Source organism: Phyllobates terribilis, unplaced genomic scaffold (assembly GCF_046119375.1).
Source record: "Phyllobates terribilis strain yellow unplaced genomic scaffold, ASM4611937v1 Scaffold_13__5_contigs__length_258822181, whole genome shotgun sequence".
Taxonomy (NCBI): Eukaryota; Metazoa; Chordata; class Amphibia; order Anura; family Dendrobatidae; genus Phyllobates; species Phyllobates terribilis.
This window is the reverse complement of record NW_027362773.1, coordinates 242,118,728-242,140,640: the sequence shown is the minus strand read 5'-3', so window position 1 is coordinate 242,140,640 and position 21,913 is coordinate 242,118,728.

The window sequence follows — 21,913 nt, the reverse complement described above, 5'->3', positions numbered from 1 at the left end:
TAGTCCTGCAGTGATAATCTCCTGCTGATGAAATACTGATTGTATTGAAACTGCAGCACACAGCCTAGTAAGTGACACATCCCTGTCATTAGGTTCTTTTGCCCTACATTATGCTAGTCTCGGATTATATATAAAAAACCTGCTGACAGATTCCCTTTACATATTAGTAGCAACTAGGAAGAGAGAATTACATCACATAACTCCAATATATGTAATAATTAAAGCACCACTCCAGAGTTTTATTTTTTATTGCAGCTCCGTAGTGCTGCTACTAATCTAAGTTCTCTGTCCACGGTCTTATACTTACCTGCCGCCATCTTCATCTTTTATGACCACTGCTCCCGTCGGTCTCCAGCAGTTTGTGACCTGCCGGATGGCTTCAGTGTTTGCTGGACGATCCGGAAGTCACAACTCAATTTAAGTCTATGAGAGCCAGGATGAGTCCAGAATGAAGCTGTCATAGTCTAACACTGAGAGCTTTTGACCACTACCTCTGACGTCCAGTCAGTCAGACATTGTGGTCACAAGATGGTGGTGTGGGAGTGGAGCGGCGAAGGGAAGAGCTGAAGACGGCGGCTGGTAAGTATAAGACTAGAATCAGGGACTTAGATTAGCGGCACCATCCACACCAATTGTTATTTTTCTATACTGTCAAGGTAAAGGGATCTCAAGATCCTGACAAAGGTTACATAATAAAGGGCTCTAATTATAGTTGAAAAGTTCGATTTGCAGATTGAATTCCCTGAGCATTGCAGTTTCACACGAATTACAACATTTTGAAATTCAATGTGCGCTTTGCAAAAAAAAAAAACAACAACTTGCCGGGCACCATTTTCTACACTGCTGAAGCATCAGAGAGTGGAATAATGTTATTTTGCGTGGCCCCTCATAATGCACTGCACCTATGACATCTAGTGGATTATCACACCTTCTACAGTTGGGGTCAGTACCTGGGCTATCACAGATCAAAGGTTCCGAGTGGAGCACAGTTTGTACAGTAGTCGTTTTCCAACTCCAGATTTAATGGATAAGTTTCTCTCTTCTGTAGAGTGTAAGCTCTTATGGTCAGCGGGGTTCTCTCTCTGTCACGCAAGGTGAGGGAAGGAACAAGTGTACAATGATGGTAAGAGGGAAAAGGGAGCCGAACAACTAGGGAAAGGAGGAGTGGAGACCTCTAGGTAGATCTGATATCACCCTGACTACCCCGTCGTCCCTATATTGGTTCCACACCTATCGCCGAGCAGAAAATCTAATCCCTGAATGTCCCTAGAGCTTGGCCCTGGGTAAGGGGGGTATGGGGTGAACACTAGTCAGGCCCCACTGTAACTAAAGACAACAAGGTAAACAAACAAAGGGGATACACTTAGCTTGAGAAGACACCAGAGAGATAACGCCAACTGTCCTCCAAGGGAATTCCAAGAAGAATCTAGCCAGCTACTAGTACTCCAGGCATGGACAGAAGAACATAGAACTATCACCGGAGACTCTGTGGAGACACTGAGAGTTTTTAACTACCAAGCAAGGGTGTGTCAATTACCAGCAGAAGGTGGAAGTCGCTGCTGGGTCCTAAAGAAAGAAGGATATCACTACACTACAGAGATGAGAAGATCAAGAAGGCGTCTGCAATTTCAGTGACCTTCTACAGCCGGATCCAGAGAGACCGTCTGTCACACTTGATACACCCGTGACATTCTCTTTATCCCTCTCCTGTAGAGTGTAAGTTCTTTTGATCAGTTGGGCCCTCTCTCCTAAAGAGTAAAAGCTCTTATGGTCAGTAGCGTCCTCTCTATCTCAGGTAGAGTGTGAGATCTACTCAAGCTTTCCATTATTGAGATTCACGTAAACTTATTCACTGATAATAATTTTTTTTTGTAGAATTGAGTGAAGTCAGCGAATTCGAATTTCAAAATATCTGCTCATCTCTAGCTCTAATTCTACTTGCAATCCAAACAACTTCTATGGTACATGTACAGTACAGACCAAAAGTTTGGACACACCTTCTCATTTAAAGATTTTTCTGTATTTTCATGACTTTGAAAATTGTACATTCACACAGAAGGCATCAAAACTATGAATTAACACATGTGGAATTATATACTTAACAAAAAAGTGTGAAACAACTGAAAATATGTCTTATATTGTAGGTTCTTCAAAGTAGCCACCTTTTGCTTTGATGACTGCTTTGCATACTCTTGGCATTCTCTTGATGAGCTTCAAGAGGTAGTCACCGGAAATGGTTTTCTCTTCACAGGTGTGCCCTGTCAGGTTTAATAAGTGGGATTTCTTGTCTTATAAATGGGGTTGGGACCATCAGTTGTGTTGTGCAGAAGTCTGGTGGATACACAGCTGATAGTCCTACTGAATAGACTGTTAGAATTTGTATTATGGCAAGAAAAAAGCAGCTAAGTAAAGAAAAACGAGTGGCCATCATTACTTTAAGAAATGAAGGTCAGTCAGTCCGAAAAATTGGGAAAACTTTGAAAGTGTCCCCAAGTGCAGTTGCAAAAACCATCAAGCGCTACAAAGAAACTGGCTCACATGAGGACCGCCCCAGGAAAGGAAGACCAAAGTCACCTCTTCTTCTGAGGATAAGTTTATCCGAGTCACCAGCCTCAGAAATCGCAGGTTAACAGCAGCTCAGATTAGAGACCAGGTCAATGCCACATAGAGTTCAGCAGACACATCTCTTCAACAACTGTTAAGAGGAGACTTTGTGCAGCAGGCCTTCATGGTAAAATAGCTGCTAGGAAACCACTGCTAAGGACAGGCAACAAGAAGAAGAGACTTGTTTGGGCTAAAGAACACAAGGAATGGACATTAGACCAGTGGAACCAGTGCTTTGGTCTGATGAGTCCAAATTTGAGATCTTTGGTTCCAACCACCGTGTCTTTGTGCGACGCAGAAAAGGTGAACGGATGGACTCTACATGCCTGGTTCCCACCGTGAAGCATGGAGGAGGAGGTGTGATGGTGTGGGGGTGCTTTGCTGGTGACACTGTTGGAGATTTATTCAAAATTGAAGGCATACTGAACCAGCATGGCTACCACAGCATCTTGCAGCGGCATGCTATTCCATCCGGTTTGCGTTTAGTTGCACCATCATTTATTTTTCAACAGGACAATGACCCCAAACACACCTCCAGGCTGTGTAAGGGCTATTTGACCAAGAAGGAGAGTTATGGGGTGCTACGCCAGATGACCTGGCCTCCACAGTCACCAGACCTGAACCCAATCGAGATGGTTTGGGGTGAGCTGGACCGCAGAGTGAAGGCAAAAGGGCCAACAAGTGCTAAGCATCTCTGGGAACTCTTTCAAGATTGTTGGAAGACCATTTACGGTGACTACCTCTTGAAGCTCATCAAGAGAATACCAAGAGTGTGCAAAGCAGTCATCAAAGCACTTTGAAGAACCTAGAATATAAGACATATTTTCAGTTGTTTCACACTTTTTGGTTAAGTATATAATTCCACATGTGTTAATTCATAGTTTTGATGCCTTCAATGTGAATGTACAATTTTCATAGTCATGAAAATACAGAAAAATCTTTAAATGAGAAGGTGTGTCCAAACCTTTGGTCTGTACTGTATATGCAATAGAAAAAAACATAAAGAGCAATATGCTGGGGTCCTGGGTTCAAATCCCACCAAGGACAACATCTGCATGGAGTTTGTATGTTCTCCCCGTGTTTGCGTGAGTTTCCTCTGGGTTCTCCGGTTTCTGCCCACACTCCAAAGACATACTGATAGGGAATGTAGATTGTGAGCCCCAATAAGGACAGTGCCCATAATGTCTGTAAAGCGCTGTGGAATTAATGGCGCTATATAAGTGTGTAAAATAAATAAATAAATAAATATGGTCTTATCCAAATGCACAAGATTCTCACCTGATGGGTTTGTGTGAGACACAAGCACTATAATGGTTTACTTATCAGCTACTACAATGCCCCCAAAGGATAGTTTCAAAGTCTTCCGACTTCTTTCTCAGGACAGCTACATGGGGTTCTCCTGTGGAAGAAGCAAAGAATGAAACGCGTTGACATTAAACCACTTTGAATTATCTTCTTGTTCGTGGATCCTTTACCGGAATTAGCAGCGCAGAGAAAAACCCACCATCCAATTTCTACTATATACATGTGTAGCACCCTGAGGATTATATATATATAGTCCCCGTTGGGACCAGCTGAGTGAACTGTTTACCCGTTAACCCCTTCATCCCACAGGCTGAGGACTGTGAGCAGCCATTCCCTTCCCTTTACCTGGCCGAGGACTGAGAGCGGCCAACTTCCCCTGTATATAGTAGCGCGTCCTAAAGCGCCCCCTACCGGTTTTATAGGAAAACCAGTTTTTCTAAGAGACTGTCGCACTTTTCCCGGACACACGTTGCACAGTGTCCGGAGGAGGAACCTGAAACAAGAGACGACGAGAATGTTTATATAAAAAGTTTTATATATATAATATTTTATATGTTTTATATGTTTATGAAAAAAAAAAAAAATGTATGTTTTGGTGTTTTTGTCTTTACAGCCCGAGGACGTGCTGTGATTTACCAGGGGGGAATGTAGCACCCTGAGGATTCGGCTGCTACAGGGGTATTGCACCTCAGCCAGAGGTGTGATATTCCACTCCCGGGTAAGGAAGGAGTGTGGGACTGAGCTCGGTAGGCTGCATGCACTACATACATCCCATTTCCGAGGAACAGGCCGACGGTACTCCCACTTAGAAATGTGCAGGTACGACCGAGTCTGTTCCTGGCTGGAGTGGGAGGGGGGTGGTACATCCCAAGTAGTGTAGGGGCAGATAGGGGGAGCAGCCTGGGTAAAGTTAGGAGCTCATTGGGTGCTGGTCACCTGAGCTCACACATAGAGGGTGTATATAAGGTGGGCACCAACTAAGATCAGGGTCAGATGCAGAGGATCAGATGCAGAGAGTCAGCTGCAGAGAACAAGTCAGGAGCAGAGGAGAGAAGAAAGACCAAGACCCAGAGTGAGAGAGGAGAAAAGAGAGAGACCCAGAGCACAGCAGAGAAGGACTCTGAGATCCCAACTAAAAGCACCGGGTGAAGAGTCGGCATCAGGGTACCGGAACCCAAGCTGGTGGGGGTAAAAACATTCCCCAGCCAGAGACCGGAGACCGTGGGCAGCGTTTGCCACGGTCACCCATCACATCCACCCCGAAGGCACACCACATGAAGGGTCAGGGAACCCAGGGCCAAGGGTGTCCCAACAGAAGGCCCGAGGGAGCTGGACCTAGGTGGATTACTGGTGGGGACGGCCAGAGAACGGGACAGAAAGAGAGCTCAGGGCCACGCTCCGGACTTGTTTGGGGGTTGGCTGGATCCAGGACCTGGTGGACGCAGCACGGCTCGGGTGGTCACTAGCAGCTGGAGTGACCAGTACAACATCTGCAGTAAGTAAACACCCTTAACTGCACAACCCGACTCTGTCTTCACTGCCGTCTGCACTACACCACCACAACCCCCATCCTCTGCGCCTGTCCCCTCTGAGGCTATACCCCTCCCGTTGGGGGTTATCCCACCAAGCTGCGCACCCACCATCAGCCTCAGCGGACCCTGCTGCAGCGGCGGCCACAGTGACCGCATCACAACGGGTGGCGTAGTCGACACAAAAGAACTCTTAATAACATCTGTAGGACTGCCACATAACACTGAGCTTGACGCCCTGGGCACGGGCCGGGTCACAGCCGCTCGGAGACTACAACCCCCCATCTGATCCGGTGCCGGGTATTCCCCTCAAAAAGGAATATGTCCCAGGGGGCGCGTCAACTTTGGCGTAGTCGGCAGGATTACGTGCCCACAACAACCGGGTACTGCGTGCCTGAAGAAAAGTGCAAGTTTACCTCAGAAAGGAGTCTCCCGCCGGTTCCGGAGGGTCCACGCCATCGGACTCCATCACCAGTCGTTTCCCGCCGATTGTCCGCCATTTCCAGCTTGTTCCCGCCATCTGCAGAGTTTCCCGCCACTGGGCGACGCTTCCCGCCAAAACCGCAGATTTCCCGCCTTGGAAGAGCAGCGGACGCCATTATGGGCGTGCCAAAGGAGGGCAGGAGGCCACCTCCCATCGTGGGCCGGGACAGAAAATGGCGCCAAAAGTGGAAACCGCCCCCACCAACAGAGACTGTGATGCTGGAGGTGTCTGTCAGCGTGAAAGAACTACCCCTGGAGCTGACAGTCACCGAGTTGCCCCGGGACCGCCCTCGAAGTGGGAGGAGACGAAAGAAAAGAACGAAGATGGGTGCCGCCTGGAGCAGTCTGGAGCGAGCGCACCCGGAGGCAAGGAGCCTGGAGAAGAGTAGCAGAGAAGCTCACCCGGAGATGTCCAGAGAGCAGAGCAGCACCGGCCCGCTGGCCAGGAGCCTGCTGGAAGAAGAGCAGAGCAGCACCGACCCGTTGGTCAGGAGCCTGCTGGACACCACGACCCCACTAGGCCTAGTGGAGGTCCTTGCACAGCTCCCCCGAGACCGGGAGTGTGCACAGACTGCCCTGGAGGGCCTCGCACGGAGGATGGCCCTGGTACAGCGCGAGATATTGGCGGAATGGAGCCGGGAGATGGCCCAGCAAGCTGAAACCAATACGCAAGCTGAAACCAAGACCCGGAGCACGCCAGCCGAGACGAGGAAGGAGACCGCCTCTGAGGATGGCGCGGGAGGACCCAAGGCCGGAGACGGCGCCGAGGAGGGAGCCGAACGCATGGAGGCAGGTAAAGGGGACGCCTATACCCCAAGCCGTGACACCGCTTACCTGCCCCAGCTCCCCGTCGCAGAGCCCGAAAGTCCCCCTGCTGTGCCCGAAAACGCCATGTCACCGACGCAGACTAGGCCCCAACCGGAAGCCGCCGCTGCGACCCCTGTGACGTCACACGTCTCGACCCCGGGCGTGACCAAGCAGGAAGTACCACCAGCCTGGTCGCAGGGCCTAGAATTCCCGGGCGTCGCATCACCAACAGCGCCCCCTACCTCCGCGGAGCCTCCGGCCTGGTCGCAAGGCCAGGTAGCCCAGGGCGCCGCCGTATTAACGGTGCCCTTCACCTTCCAGGTGCCCCAGGCCTGGCCGCAAGGCCTGGGCAACCCGGGCGCCACCACCACCGCGCCCGCACCCGTAAAACCAAGGGTGCCGCGTCTGGGAGAGGACTTGTTTGCCCAGCACACGTGGCCGGACGGGCAGCCTTTCATCTGGCCCCAGAAGTATTACGAACTGGAGCACCAGAGGAGGGTTGGGGCCATGTGTGCACCCCTGATTCCGGCTCCGAAGCCCGTGGCACGGATCTCGCCCCCGCTAGCGGAAGCACAGTTTGAGTGGGACCCCGCCGGAGAAGATCTAATGGGGTTCACTCAGGAAACCAGGGCAGCTGCAGCGGAGCGCGCTGAGTGTTGCCGACAACAGCTCGAGGAGTTTGCGAGGGAGCGGAGAGAGAGGCGGGTCCGGGAACAACAGGCCCAAATAAGGAGCGCCGAGCAAAAGAGCCGGACCAGGAGGGACCCCCGTGCAGCGCACAGTCCCCGTACCATCGGGACTGTAATAAAGTTTAATCTGCAGCATGGGTGGGGCTTCATTCGAGACAACAACACCCACAGCGACGTCTTTGTCACGCGCAGAGACGTGGAGTCCCATCTGCCGGAGGGGCACAGAGGTCGTGACCTCTACATCGGAGACGAGGTCACCTTCACCCGGCACAAGTGTGCCAAGGGACCTTATGCCCTCCACGTACACCGCCTGACGGAGGAGGAGTTGCAGTGCGGGGAGGAGGAGCAAGAGGACCCGGACGGGTCTGAAGTAACAACCAGCTGTAAGCAAAGAGCAGGAGGAAGACGCCGTTGAGTGCGGCAGAGAAGTGAGTGCGGCAGAGCAAGTGGATGTAAATAGTTACCTGATCGGGGTACCAAAGAAACTGTTGATATATATATATAGTCCCCGTTGGGACCAGCTGAGTGAACTGTTTACCCGTTAACCCCTTCATCCCACAGGCTGAGGACTGTGAGCAGCCATTCCCTTCCCTTTACCTGGCCGAGGACTGAGAGCGGCCAACTTCCCCTGTATATAGTAGCGCGTCCTAAAGCGCCCCCTACCGGTTTTATAGGAAAACCAGTTTTTCTAAGAGACTGTCGCACTTTTCCCGGACACACGTTGCACAGTGTCCGGAGGAGGAACCTGAAACAAGAGACGACGAGAATGTTTATATAAAAAGTTTTATATATATAATATTTTATATGTTTTATATGTTTATGAAAAAAAAAAAAAATGTATGTTTTGGTGTTTTTGTCTTTACAGCCCGAGGACGTGCTGTGATTTACCAGGGGGGAATGTAGCACCCTGAGGATTCGGCTGCTACAGGGGTATTGCACCTCAGCCAGAGGTGTGATATTCCACTCCCGGGTAAGGAAGGAGTGTGGGACTGAGCTCGGTAGGCTGCATGCACTACATACATCCCATTTCCGAGGAACAGGCCGACGGTACTCCCACTTAGAAATGTGCAGGTACGACCGAGTCTGTTCCTGGCTGGAGTGGGAGGGGGGTGGTACATCCCAAGTAGTGTAGGGGCAGATAGGGGGAGCAGCCTGGGTAAAGTTAGGAGCTCATTGGGTGCTGGTCACCTGAGCTCACACATAGAGGGTGTATATAAGGTGGGCACCAACTAAGATCAGGGTCAGATGCAGAGGATCAGATGCAGAGAGTCAGCTGCAGAGAACAAGTCAGGAGCAGAGGAGAGAAGAAAGACCAAGACCCAGAGTGAGAGAGGAGAAAAGAGAGAGACCCAGAGCACAGCAGAGAAGGACTCTGAGATCCCAACTAAAAGCACCGGGTGAAGAGTCGGCATCAGGGTACCGGAACCCAAGCTGGTGGGGGTAAAAACATTCCCCAGCCAGAGACCGGAGACCGTGGGCAGCGTTTGCCACGGTCACCCATCACATCCACCCCGAAGGCACACCACATGAAGGGTCAGGGAACCCAGGGCCAAGGGTGTCCCAACAGAAGGCCCGAGGGAGCTGGACCTAGGTGGATTACTGGTGGGGACGGCCAGAGAACGGGACAGAAAGAGAGCTCAGGGCCACGCTCCGGACTTGTTTGGGGGTTGGCTGGATCCAGGACCTGGTGGACGCAGCACGGCTCGGGTGGTCACTAGCAGCTGGAGTGACCAGTACAACATCTGCAGTAAGTAAACACCCTTAACTGCACAACCCGACTCTGTCTTCACTGCCGTCTGCACTACACCACCACAACCCCCATCCTCTGCGCCTGTCCCCTCTGAGGCTATACCCCTCCCGTTGGGGGTTATCCCACCAAGCTGCGCACCCACCATCAGCCTCAGCGGACCCTGCTGCAGCGGCGGCCACAGTGACCGCATCACAACGGGTGGCGTAGTCGACACAAAAGAACTCTTAATAACATCTGTAGGACTGCCACATAACACTGAGCTTGACGCCCTGGGCACGGGCCGGGTCACAGCCGCTCGGAGACTACAACCCCCCATCTGATCCGGTGCCGGGTATTCCCCTCAAAAAGGAATATGTCCCAGGGGGCGCGTCACATGTATACTCATATCATCTCAAATTCTCAACCAAACTTTTACCTATATATGAATGTTCAGGCTATAGATTTTATAGCTGCCATTGAACTCAATTTCATCCAATTTGGTGACCTCCGAGGAATAGAAAAATGAAAAACTTTCCATACTTTGTAAATTCATTGTAGCAAGTGGTAGAAAAAAAAGAAAATACTTAAAAAACCATGATGAGATGCTGCTATATGACTGAGCTAGGTAATTAATAACCATCAAGCAAACTGCATTAGCCCGCACTGTCATATACAGGTTCGATAGAACCAATCAGCAGGTCTGTATCATATTCGGGTTGAGGGCAGGAGCATTGGGATTTGTCAACAAGACAATCTTTAATGCATAATTCCGAAGCTCTACCAAGAGACCCATTCACAAAGGAAAGCCAATCAATGCACAGGCCAGCAGTCTGCGTGCAAGGTATTGTGCATTCTAGGATGTGATAATATCAATTATAATAGAGAGAGTTGTCATCCATCTGACTTTACCAGGTCTGGGTCAGAAGGGGATGTGACGCCTCACTTCACATCAATTACTACATGTAGCAGCGAGGTTGCAAAGCAATTCCCTTTGATAGCTTTCCTCAATAAATAATTATATAGTTATTGTGGAAAAGGCATCTTAGAAATACAATAGCTGCGATTGTCATCAATTTCCCCTTGGTTCTATCAATGGCTCGGCTAGATTCTGTCATCTGCTAGAAACCAATAGAACTCGCTCATCTCTCAATTTTTCATTCCCTTCATGCACAGGTAGGGTGTAATAGGGCTGGTAATTTTCACAATATAAACAATCATTAAATGTCATTTCAGTGAAATAGTTCACTGGCAGAAGTGCGTTTTGCAGCTGACAGATGCAAGATCATCTCCATGAAATGTTTCAGGATTTCCACTAGCACAATGTTGATTGACAGCTTGGCTTTTTTTCTGGAGGTTGGAGACGTTTATTCTACATGATGTTTTATTGTAGAAGGAAATCCAATTCTGATTTCATAGATAAATAAAATGGAAAAAAAAACCTCTAATATGTTTTGCCAAATTAATTCCTTTCCTGTGATTGCTCTGATGGAGTCATGTATGATTTATAATCCCAGCTGGATAATAACTGCATTATTACTAATTTTAGTCCTTGTGGTCACAGGGCAGTTTTAATGCAATTTTTTTTTTTTTTGCTACATTCACACATTCCTGATTTGCAGCAAAATCCAGAGGAAGAAAAATAGAAAATTTATGGTGCAAATTTATCGAAAATTGTGCAGATGTGCTCAGGCTTGGACTGGCCCACAGGAGGACAGGGGAATCCTCCGGTGGGCCACCACCCTCTTATATGAGCAGCACTAGGCACATTATACTTGATTCACTATGTACAGACACCCAGTTCATTATAACATTGTGATTGAGGATAATGTCACATTTGCATGTAGCTGAAAAGTGGGGCCTGGAGTTGATTACTGGTGGGCCCTCGGCACCCCAGTCCGACACCGGATGTGCCTCTGTGGCTACCCAAAAATAAAAAAAGAATACCATTGTACACTTGACTTCCAGTGATGACGTATCTTCACTTGTGCCCACTAGCCAGCAGGGGACCAAAAAGAGTTGTCACAGAAGGGCCAGCAAAGAAAACAAGTATTAAAAGAATACCTTTTAGGATATAGTTTTTCTTAATACTGGACTTGTATATTTTATCACTAAGTGTTCCAGTAATACTGTATTATGGTACATTGTGGGCACTCTATGGTTGCTGTATCAAGGATCTATACAGCATGGATCGATAAGGCAATGTGCCCGAAGCCTAAAGCATGACTTGCTTCTTGTCAAACTGCGCTCAGTGAATTGTTTCCTTTCTATCATAAAATCTAAAAGCAAAAGAGCCCAATGAATAAATTGCAATGTAATATACAGTACAATATAAAAGCATAGGTTAACAGAATCTGATGATTGATCTTGTGTAGTTTACAAGATTAACTCTGTTAATGGTGTGAATATGTATTGCATATACGCATGTATATGTGTGTGTATATATACACAGATTTATACATATAGATCTCTATATATACATCTATATACCATAACTGTAGAAAAAGGCATGGACTGCACACCAAAAAATCATACATTGATCTAATGCCGCTAAGCAAATATTGAAAAAACTGAACATCAGGTCCTTAGTTTAACATCCTGATCAGACTGTATGAAGCCCACTCCCACGTCACAGAGAAGGTGCCTGTGAGCCCCTAACATAGAGGTGTGGCACCATGCGCAGCCACAGCCAGAACGACAGTGCACCGGCAGGGAGAGCGACCTTGTGCCCCACAGCACCCATGCTATAAGTAAAAGCCCCCATGAATCCAGGCCACACCAAACCCACCCCACAGGTGCAGCATCACAGGATTAATGGCCGGTACATAGCACCAAGACCAAGTCAATAGATCACCTTCCATAAAGTGGGAAAAAAAGTATTTAGTCAGTCACCAATTGTGCAAGTTCTCCCGCTTAAAAAGATGAGAGAGGCCTGTAATTGACATCATAGGTAGACCTCAACTATGAGAGACAAAATGAGAAAACAAATCCTGAAAATCACATTGTTCGATTTGGAAATAATTTTTTTTCAAATTTTGGTGGAAAATAAGTATTTGGTCACCTACTAACAAGCAAGATTTCTGGCTCTCACAGATCTGTAACTTCTTCTTTAAGAGGCTCCTCGGTCCTCCACTCATTGCCTGTGGTACTGGTACCTGTTTGAACTTGTTATCAGTATAAAAGACACCTGTCCGCAAGCTCAAACAGTCACACTCCAAACTCCACTATGGTGAAGACCAAAGAGCTGTCGAAGGACACCAGAAACAAAACTGTAGCCCTGCACCAGGCTGGGAAGACTGAATCTGCAATAGGCAAGCAGCTTGGTGTGAAGAAATCAACTGTGGGAGCAATAATTAGAAAATGGAAGACATACAAGACCACTGATAATCTCCCTCGATCTGGGGCTCCACACAAGATCTCACCCCATGGGGTCAAAATGATCTCAAGAACGGTGAGCAAAAATCTCAGAACCACAAGGGGGACCTAGTGAATTACCTGAAAAGAGCTGGGACCAACGTTACACAGGCTACCATCAGTAACACACTATGCCGCCAGGGACTCAGATCCTGCAGGGCCAGACGTGTCCCCCTGCTTAAGCCATTACATGTCCGAGCCCATCTGAAGTTTGTTAGAGAGCATTTGGATGATCCAGAAGAGAATTGGGAGAATGTCATATGGTTAGATGAAACCAAAGTAGAACTGTTTGGTGTTTGGTAGAATCACAACTCGGCATGTTTGGAGGAGAAAGAATGCTTAGTTGCATCCAAAGAACACGATACCTACTGTGAAGCATGGGGGTGGCAACATCATGCTTTGGGGCTGGTTCTCTGCCAAGGGACCAGGAAGACTGATCCGTGTACATGAAAGAATGAATGGGGCCATGTTTCGTGAGATTTTGAGTTCAAACCTCCTTCCATCAGCAAAGGCATTGAAGATGAAACGTGGCTGGGTCTTTCAGCATGACAATCATCTCAAGCACACCGCCAGGGCAATGAAGGAGTGGCCTATCTAGTCTCCAGATCTAAACCCAACCTTTGGAGGGAGTTGAAAGTCCGTGTTGCCCAGCGACAGCTCTAAAACATCAATGCTCTAGAGGAGATCTGCATGGAGGAATGGGCCAGCATACCAGCAACAGTGTGTGCCCACCTTGTGAAGACTTACAGAAAACATTTGACCTCTGTCATTGCCAACAAAGGATATATAATAAAGTATTGAGATGAACTTTTTTAATTGATCAAATACTTATTTTCCACCAAAATTTGAAAAAAATTTCTTTCCAAATCAGACAATGTGATTTTCAGGATTTCTTTTCTCATTTTGTCTCTCATAGTTGAGGTCTACCTATGATGTCAATTACTGGCCTCTCTCATCTTTTTAAGTGGGAGAACTTGCACAATTGGTGGCTGACTAAATACTTTTTTTACCCTCTGTACGTTCGCATCCTGGGAGCTGAGAGCAAAAATAGACAGAACCATGATTTTTAGATGGATGTGCAGTCCATGTCTTTTTTTCTATAGCTATGGCATATATATATATGTGTGTGTGTGTGTGTGTGTACCCATCCAACTCCATATGTACTAAGAAACTATAGACAGTGAGGCATTCTGTCACCTGCATATCTACAGAGAGAGCTATTAGTAGCTAAGTATTTATCCCCATTGTGCTGCTCTTACAAGAAAACAATAAAGGAAATGAGAACACCCTGTTGAAAAAAAGTAATAGCAAATGTAAAAACACTCATCAGTGGCAGGTAGGGGGCTGCAGCTGTCTTCTTACACCAATAATAGCCTACACATCATCAATCATGTTGTAAGCAGACATAGTAAACCTCCCACTCTCTTTCATGCTGTAACATACCTGGCGGCGTCCTTGCATAGTGGTCCATCTCCCACTGTGCAGGAGCGCGCACTTGATCTCCTGTCCAGAATGTCTCTCTGGCTTCCCTCCATGCTGTCTTGTTTGTGTCTGTGTCTGTTTCTGCTGCTTAAGGGCGGCGCCCGATCACTTCCTGCCTTTTGTACCTGCTGTGGGCCACACCCCTTGTGCGTCCTCAGCCTATCGCTGTCTGTCTCTTGGTATATAGCTCAGCAGCTCCCTTCTATCCCTGCCTGAGCATATGTGTTTCTTTCAGTGTGTGCTTGCACTCTGAAGGTGCCAGGTCCCGTCTTTGTTTCCCTGTCCGCCTTTCCTGGAGGCTTGTTTCCAGGCCTGTCTGAACTAAGTCCTGTATGTTTCCTGCCTTGCGGTGTCAGCTCCCGTGTCTGAACTGTGTCCTGTATGTCTCCTGCTTTTCGGTATTAGTTCCCGTGTCTGAACTAAGTCCTGTATGTCTCCTGCCTGGCGGTGTCAGCTCCCGTGTCTAAACTGTGTCCTGTATGTCTCCTGCTTTACGGTATTAGTTCCCGTGTCTGAACTAAGTCCTGTATGTCTCCTGCCTTGCGGTGTCAGCTCCCGTGTCTGAACTGTGTCCTGTATCTTGTCTGTCCTGTCTGTACACGCTCCTTGCCTGTTCGTCCCGCCTCTCTGGGGGCAGTATTCCCAGACCCGCTCCTGTATCCCGCTGCAGTGTCGGTCTCCTCCGTACACTCAGTTCCAGTCTGAACTCTCTCCTATCCTTTACCTGTTTTGTCTATGTCCATTCCCTTCCTTTTCCTGCAGAGTCTGTACTCGTACCTAACTCCTGCTTGTTGTCTCTGTACTCCCGTTTGTGAGTTTTTGGTCCACTCGCTACTTCACTGCAAGTACCCTGTGGGTGTCTGGCTCTGTCTTTCCCTTCCTGTCTGTTCCGTGTGAACAGAGTCCTGTCCTGCCCTGCTTCTGCCCGCTGCTCCTGCAGTCCTGTCCTGCCCTGCTTCTGCCCGCTGCTCCGGCAGTCCTGTCCTGCCCTGCCTGTACCCTATCCTGCCTGTATTGTTCCTGAGTCCCAGTGTGTACTGGGCCCTATCCTGCCTGTATTGTTCCTGAGTCCCAGTGTTTACTGGGCTCTATCCCGCCTGTGTTCCTACCTGCTAGTGCCTCCCCGTCTGCACTCTAGCTGTGCTTGCCTTTACCCGCCTGCCTGCATACCCGCCTGCCTGCATACCCGCCTGCCTGCATACCAGTCTGTTCCTGTATTTCCCTGTGTGGGTCAACAGCCGTGTCCGGGGTCTGTCCTGGAGTAGCACCTGGTCCCTCTGCTCGGTTCCTCCTTGGTGCACTGGCGTCGTATGCCGTCGTGCCACCTTGGTCGGATCGGGTAGATACTTAGTTACGCCCCTCCAGGCATACACTCTCCGGCACGGTCCAGTGGAATCACTACCAATCACATGCACACGCCGCTCTAGCCCGGGCGTGTGCATAACAGCATGCTCAGGCCATGGTTCCCGTTGAGCCCCACGGCCTTCGCTCTCTGAGAAGTTTCCAGCGAAGACTTGCATTAAAATAAATAAATAAATTTTTTTTCCCTTAGCTGAGTTCCAGGCGAATTACGCACCGTCCAGATGGATCTATCAGCTCTCGTTCCTGCGGATCCGCCACGTTACTATGGGGATCCAAGACAGTGTCGTGCATTTGTGGAGCAATGCATGCTACACTTTAAGGCCTACCCTCTTTATTTTCCTTCCGATTGGGCTAAAGTGGCCTTTATTATGTCTTACCTGGCGGGGGATGCCTTGGAATGGATCAACCCCCTATATGAGACACAGGATCCGATCCTCCGGGACCTAATGGCCTTCCTGGTGGTCTTTCTAATGGTCTTCGATGATCCTAACCCGGAGGCTCCTGCTGAAGCTTCACTTCCCAATATCCCGGAGCAGCCCCAATGGGTAATGTGTGTGGGTAGCGTAATAGTTCTCCAGCCCAATGAGACTACTGCCCACCCAGAATCCTCACAGGGTGACTACGCTTTCCGGAATACTTCTTCCAACCTCAAGAGGCAGTCCAGACGTGCTAGACTTAGAGGCAAGCAGTCACGCCTGGGTCTGTTCTCCCTGAGACCTCCTGAACCCTTCGGGGTGCTACCTGGTAACGAAAGGACAGAGACTCTCCTATACTCTGTACCTGATACCTCGCTCGCTTCGTCCAGTGAGTCCAACCTGGTGTACTCCGAAGCAGAGGTTACTCCCGAGTCTCTACACCCCTCCGACCAGGCGGAGGACCTCCAGTTGTGTTTAGAACCCTTCGGGGTGCCACCTGGTGGTGAATGGACAGAGACTTTCCTATACTCGGTACCCGATACCTCGCCTGCTTCCTCCAGTGAGTCCGACCTAGTGTTCTCCGAAGCAGAAGTTACTCCCGAGTCTCTACACCCCTCCGACCAGGCGGAGGACCTCCAGTTGTGTTTAGAACCCTTCGGGGTGCCACCTGGTGGTGAATGGACAGAGACTTTCCTATACTCGGTACCCGATACCTCGCCTGCTTCCTCCAGTGAGTCCGACCTAGTGTTCTCCGAAGCAGAAGTTACTCCCGAGTCTCTACACCCCTCCGACCAGGCGGAGGACCTCCAGTTGTGTTTAGAACCCTTCGGGGTGCCACCTGGTGGTGAATGGACAGAGACTTTCCTATTTCCTGTACCTGATACCTCGCCTGCTTCCTCCAGTGAGTCCGACCTAGTGTTCTCCGAAGCAGAAGTTACTCCCGAGTCTCTACACCCCTCCGACCAGGCGGAGGACCTCCAGTTGTGTTTAGAACCCTTCGGGGTGCCACCTGGTGGTGAATGGACAGAGACTTTCCTATTTCCTGTACCTGATACCTCGCCTGCTTCCTCCAGTGAGTCCGACCTAGTGTACTCTGAAGCAGATGTTTTCTCTGAGCCTCAGTACTCTTCTGACCCGGCGGAGGACCTCCAGTTGTTTCCTGAATCCTCCGGGGTACCACCAGATAACAAAGAGACAGTGACTTTTCCTCATTATGTACCTGATAACCCGTCTATTTCTTCCTGTGAGCTTGACAAGATGTACCTCGAAGCAGAGATTACCCTCAAGTCTCTGTCCCCCTCCAACCCAGTGAACGACTGGTCCTCGAATTCCCTGCGGAAGATTCTGGCAGGCCTGAAGAAGAGGGGGCGTAAGGGGGGAGGTACTGTAACATACCTGGCGGCGTCCTTGCATAGTGGTCCATCTCCCACTGTGCAGGAGCGCGCACTTGATCTCCTGTCCAGAATGTCTCTCTGGCTTCCCTCCATGCTGTCTTGTTTGTGTCTGTGTCTGTTTCTGCTGCTTAAGGGCGGCGCCCGATCACTTCCTGCCTTTTGTACCTGCTGTGGGCCACACCCCTTGTGCGTCCTCAGCCTATCGCTGTCTGTCTCTTGGTATATAGCTCAGCAGCTCCCTTCTATCCCTGCCTGAGCATATGTGTTTCTTTCAGTGTGTGCTTGCACTCTGAAGGTGCCAGGTCCCGTCTTTGTTTCCCTGTCCGCCTTTCCTGGAGGCTTGTTTCCAGGCCTGTCTGAACTAAGTCCTGTATGTTTCCTGCCTTGCGGTGTCAGCTCCCGTGTCTGAACTGTGTCCTGTATGTCTCCTGCTTTTCGGTATTAGTTCCCGTGTCTGAACTAAGTCCTGTATGTCTCCTGCCTGGCGGTGTCAGCTCCCGTGTCTGAACTGTGTCCTGTATGTCTCCTGCTTTACGGTATTAGTTCCCGTGTCTGAACTAAGTCCTGTATGTCTCCTGCCTTGCGGTGTCAGCTCCCGTGTCTGAACTGTGTCCTGTATCTTGTCTGTCCTGTCTGTACACGCTCCTTGCCTGTTCGTCCCGCCTCTCTGGGGGCAGTATTCCCAGACCCGCTCCTGTATCCCGCTGCAGTGTCGGTCTCCTCCGTACACTCAGTTCCAGTCTGAACTCTCTCCTATCCTTTACCTGTTTTGTCTATGTCCATTCCCTTCCTTTTCCTGCAGAGTCTGTACTCGTACCTAACTCCTGCTTGTTGTCTCTGTACTCCCGTTTGTGAGTTTTTGGTCCACTCGCTACTTCACTGCAAGTACCCTGTGGGTGTCTGGCTCTGTCTTTCCCTTCCTGTCTGTTCCGTGTGAACAGAGTCCTGTCCTGCCCTGCTTCTGCCCGCTGCTCCTGCAGTCCTGTCCTGCCCTGCTTCTGCCCGCTGCTCCGGCAGTCCTGTCCTGCCCTGCCTGTACCCTATCCTGCCTGTATTGTTCCTGAGTCCCAGTGTGTACTGGGCCCTATCCTGCCTGTATTGTTCCTGAGTCCCAGTGTTTACTGGGCTCTATCCCGCCTGTGTTCCTACCTGCTAGTGCCTCCCCGTCTGCACTCTAGCTGTGCTTGCCTTTACCCGCCTGCCTGCATACCCGCCTGCCTGCATACCCGCCTGCCTGCATACCCGCCTGCCTGCATACCAGTCTGTTCCTGTATTTCCCTGTGTGGGTCAACAGCCGTGTCCGGGGTCTGTCCTGGAGTAGCACCTGGTCCCTCTGCTCGGTTCCTCCTTGGTGCACTGGCGTCGTATGCCGTCGTGCCACCTTGGTCGGATCGGGTAGATACTTAGTTACGCCCCTCCAGGCATACACTCTCCGGCACGGTCCAGTGGAATCACTACCAATCACATGCACACGCCGCTCTAGCCCGGGCGTGTGCATAACACATGCATATGAAGCAAAGTCCTCTGGGGCTTCTCATATATATACTGCTTCTACCAAATATTTTACTCACATATTTGTATCACATAGAAAATCTTCATAATTATTATTATTTGAAAACAACTCCGGACTTTCTACTTTCAAAATACACCTAATTTGTCACCGTGGCTCATGATGGACGATTAATCTGGGGCTAGTTTACAGCACCTATTAGCTGGCTCTCTTTTAGACCACCAATCCAAGAAAACTGGACCACCTTTAGCCCACGTGCACACGAGCATTTGGTAAGGTTTTTAGCTCCATATTCGTAAGCCAAAACCAGGAGTGGGTGATAAATGCAGAAGTGGTGACGTGCTTCTATTATACTTTTCCTCTGACTTTTCCTCACCTGGTTTTGGCTTAAAAATACTGATGTAAAATACTGACCAAATACTGAACGTGTGAATGTGGCCTTAGTAAATTCGATGAATTTGGCAAAAACATTTTTGGTATGTTTACACTGCGCTTTTTTTCCAACAGAAATCGTTCTTTTTCTTTGGAGTCGTAAAACTGAAAAATCTTTTTTTCAGAAATTTTTGTTGTTTCCTGAGCGCTTTATCAACATTTTTTTCCTCTCCTTTTTTTAGTGTTTTGTTGGGCATCTCTTTACTGCAATTTTCTGGACATTTTTTGAAATGTATTAATCAATGAAGAAGACGCTAGCATTTTTGGAAGCAAAAGCGCTGAAAAAATAGTTAAAAAGATGCCATAGCATCTTCTAGGTGTCCTTTCAGCCTTCCCATTGTAAAATATTGCACGTCTCCCTAGCAGAAAACATCAGAAGAATGTACGCTATATGTTATTTTTTTAGCCTCTCCTTTGAAAGTCTGAAGTGTTTAAAAGAGGTTAAAAAATCAGAACATATGAACAGCGAGTAATTTTTCCTTGAATAAAAAGTATTCTATTGATAGTTTATTCGGACATTTTTTTGGAGTGAACCTATTTAAAAATAACTGCAGAAAAAACGCAGAGCAAACATACAAAAGGATGAATTCTCACTTCTCTGAGACATGGACTGATTTGCACTACTTGTCCTGACTGATGGGCCTCCTGACCTGAGATAACTGGATCATGGTCGTACAGGTGTAAAGCAGGTGCCGGAATGCAACGCACAGAGACACAAGGCGAGAACAGTCAGAGATGATTGTAAACAGTTTTATACAACAGGTATTCTGAAACAAGGGATTAGCAACAAGGGTAATTGTAGCCGTTCTAACACTTGTTCCAATCGGCGGAGAAGATCCTCAAACGTTGTGGAATAGATAATTATATCGTCCAGATATATTAAAGTGGCTTCAAAGTTGAGGTCCCCCAAGCATCTCTCCATCAGCCGTTGGAAGGTTCCTGGCGCATTTGTTAGTCCGAACGGCATTCGATTGAACTCAAACAGGCCCGTAGGGAGAACAAAAGCTGTCTTCGGATGATCCTTCTCAGCTACTGGGACCTGCCAATAGCCACTGGCCAGGTCGAGGGAGGAGAAGAATTTGGCTAGTGCAGATAGAGACTCTTCGATTCGGGGGAGTGGATAGGAGTCCCGTACTGTACAGGCATTCAGCTTTCGATAGTCTACGCAGAATCTCAGGGTACCGTCCTTCTTTCGGACCAGCACGATCGGAGCCGCCCAGGGGCTCTGGCTTTCACGGATCACACCGTTCCGCAACATGTGGGCCAACAGCTCTTTCACCTCCTGGTACATTTGAGGCGGGATCTGCCGATATCTCTCTCGGATGGGAGCAGTATTTCCGGTGGGTATTTCGTGCTGAATGTCCCGAGTGCACCCGAAATCATCTTCATGCTGTGCAAACACTCCCTGATATCGCTGTAGAAGTTGTTCGATCTGCCTTACTTGTCCAGCAGAAAACTCAGTCAGGTTAGCTTCCATATCTTCCAGGAGGTGGCATCCAGCCAACGGTTCTCTTCCATGTTCCTGACTATTGAGGGACACCTCTAGGGTCCATGATTTTCCTTCCACAGGTGCCAGCCCTATAGCGTCAGCTCTAATAAGGGCCTCCGGCATTACGCACACTCGCGCCACCTCTTGTCGGGGCAACAACTGTAAACTGGTGCCACTTAAATTGATGCAGCGCACGGGTACTCGACCGTGCCGCACGGTGGCCAGAGTTCGAGCAATCAGGAGTCCAGAGGGTGCTTCTTCTCCCTCCATTGGTTCAACTTGAATGTCCACGCCCTCTAAGGACACATGTGCCAGCACCGGCAAAGTGAGTACAGTCTGTCCCACCGGCAGTGTCATTGTGGCTTCGGGCGGTATCGATACCTTACCAAGGTACTGGGAGGTAGTGGGCAACTTTTGAATCCGACTGACCCGCACGAGGTGCTGGAACACTCTCTTGTTAGCTGGGTCTCGAGTGGCGCGGGTCCAGTTGTTTTTGCTACAGCCCTCAGCCAGGAACTGTCCGACTTCTTTCAGCACATTCATGCCCAGGGTTACAATGGGCCCATCGCCTCCGGGCCCGGTGGTCAGTACGATCCCTTTTCGACCGAGGTCCTTTCCACATGCCCGCACGGACATCCATACTACTCCCGCTACTGGGATAGGTAGTTGATTAGCCGCCACCAGTTTGACAGTGGGTTCCCGGCAGGAACGAGCGACTTCAGGAAAGTGACTTTGGAAGTACGTCTCAGGCATAGTGGTCACTTGAGACCCGGTGTCCATCAAACAGTGGATCCGCTGCCCATTGAATTCAGCCCAGATAATGGGCCTCTCGGAGACAATGTCTTCAGAGCTCCCTCTTCTACTCTCTGAAGCTCGAGACCCCACGGTATGCTCCACAACCGTGGGGCATTTTAGTTTAACGGCTGTCCCCTCCTCCTCCTTTCTCGGTTGGGACAGTCTTTGGAGATATGCCCCCTACCTCCGCAGGTCCAGCACTCTGGTCCTCGTTTTGCCGATAGGTCTAGTACATGTCGTGCTGGGGCCAGATAGGAACGTCTTTCTCGTTCTGGTCTCCGTCCGCGTTGAGCAGTACGGTCCGTCGGCAAGGGGGCAGTAGGAGTCTTCCTAATAGAATTCAGCTCACCCCGAATGTCTCGAATTTCCTGACGTATTTCCCGTACCCAATCAGGTTCTTGCTTGGTGAATCCAGGAGCAATTGCCTCATGACTTCTAACTGTGGCTTTGAGAACAGGAAGTTCTCTCTCCAGGAC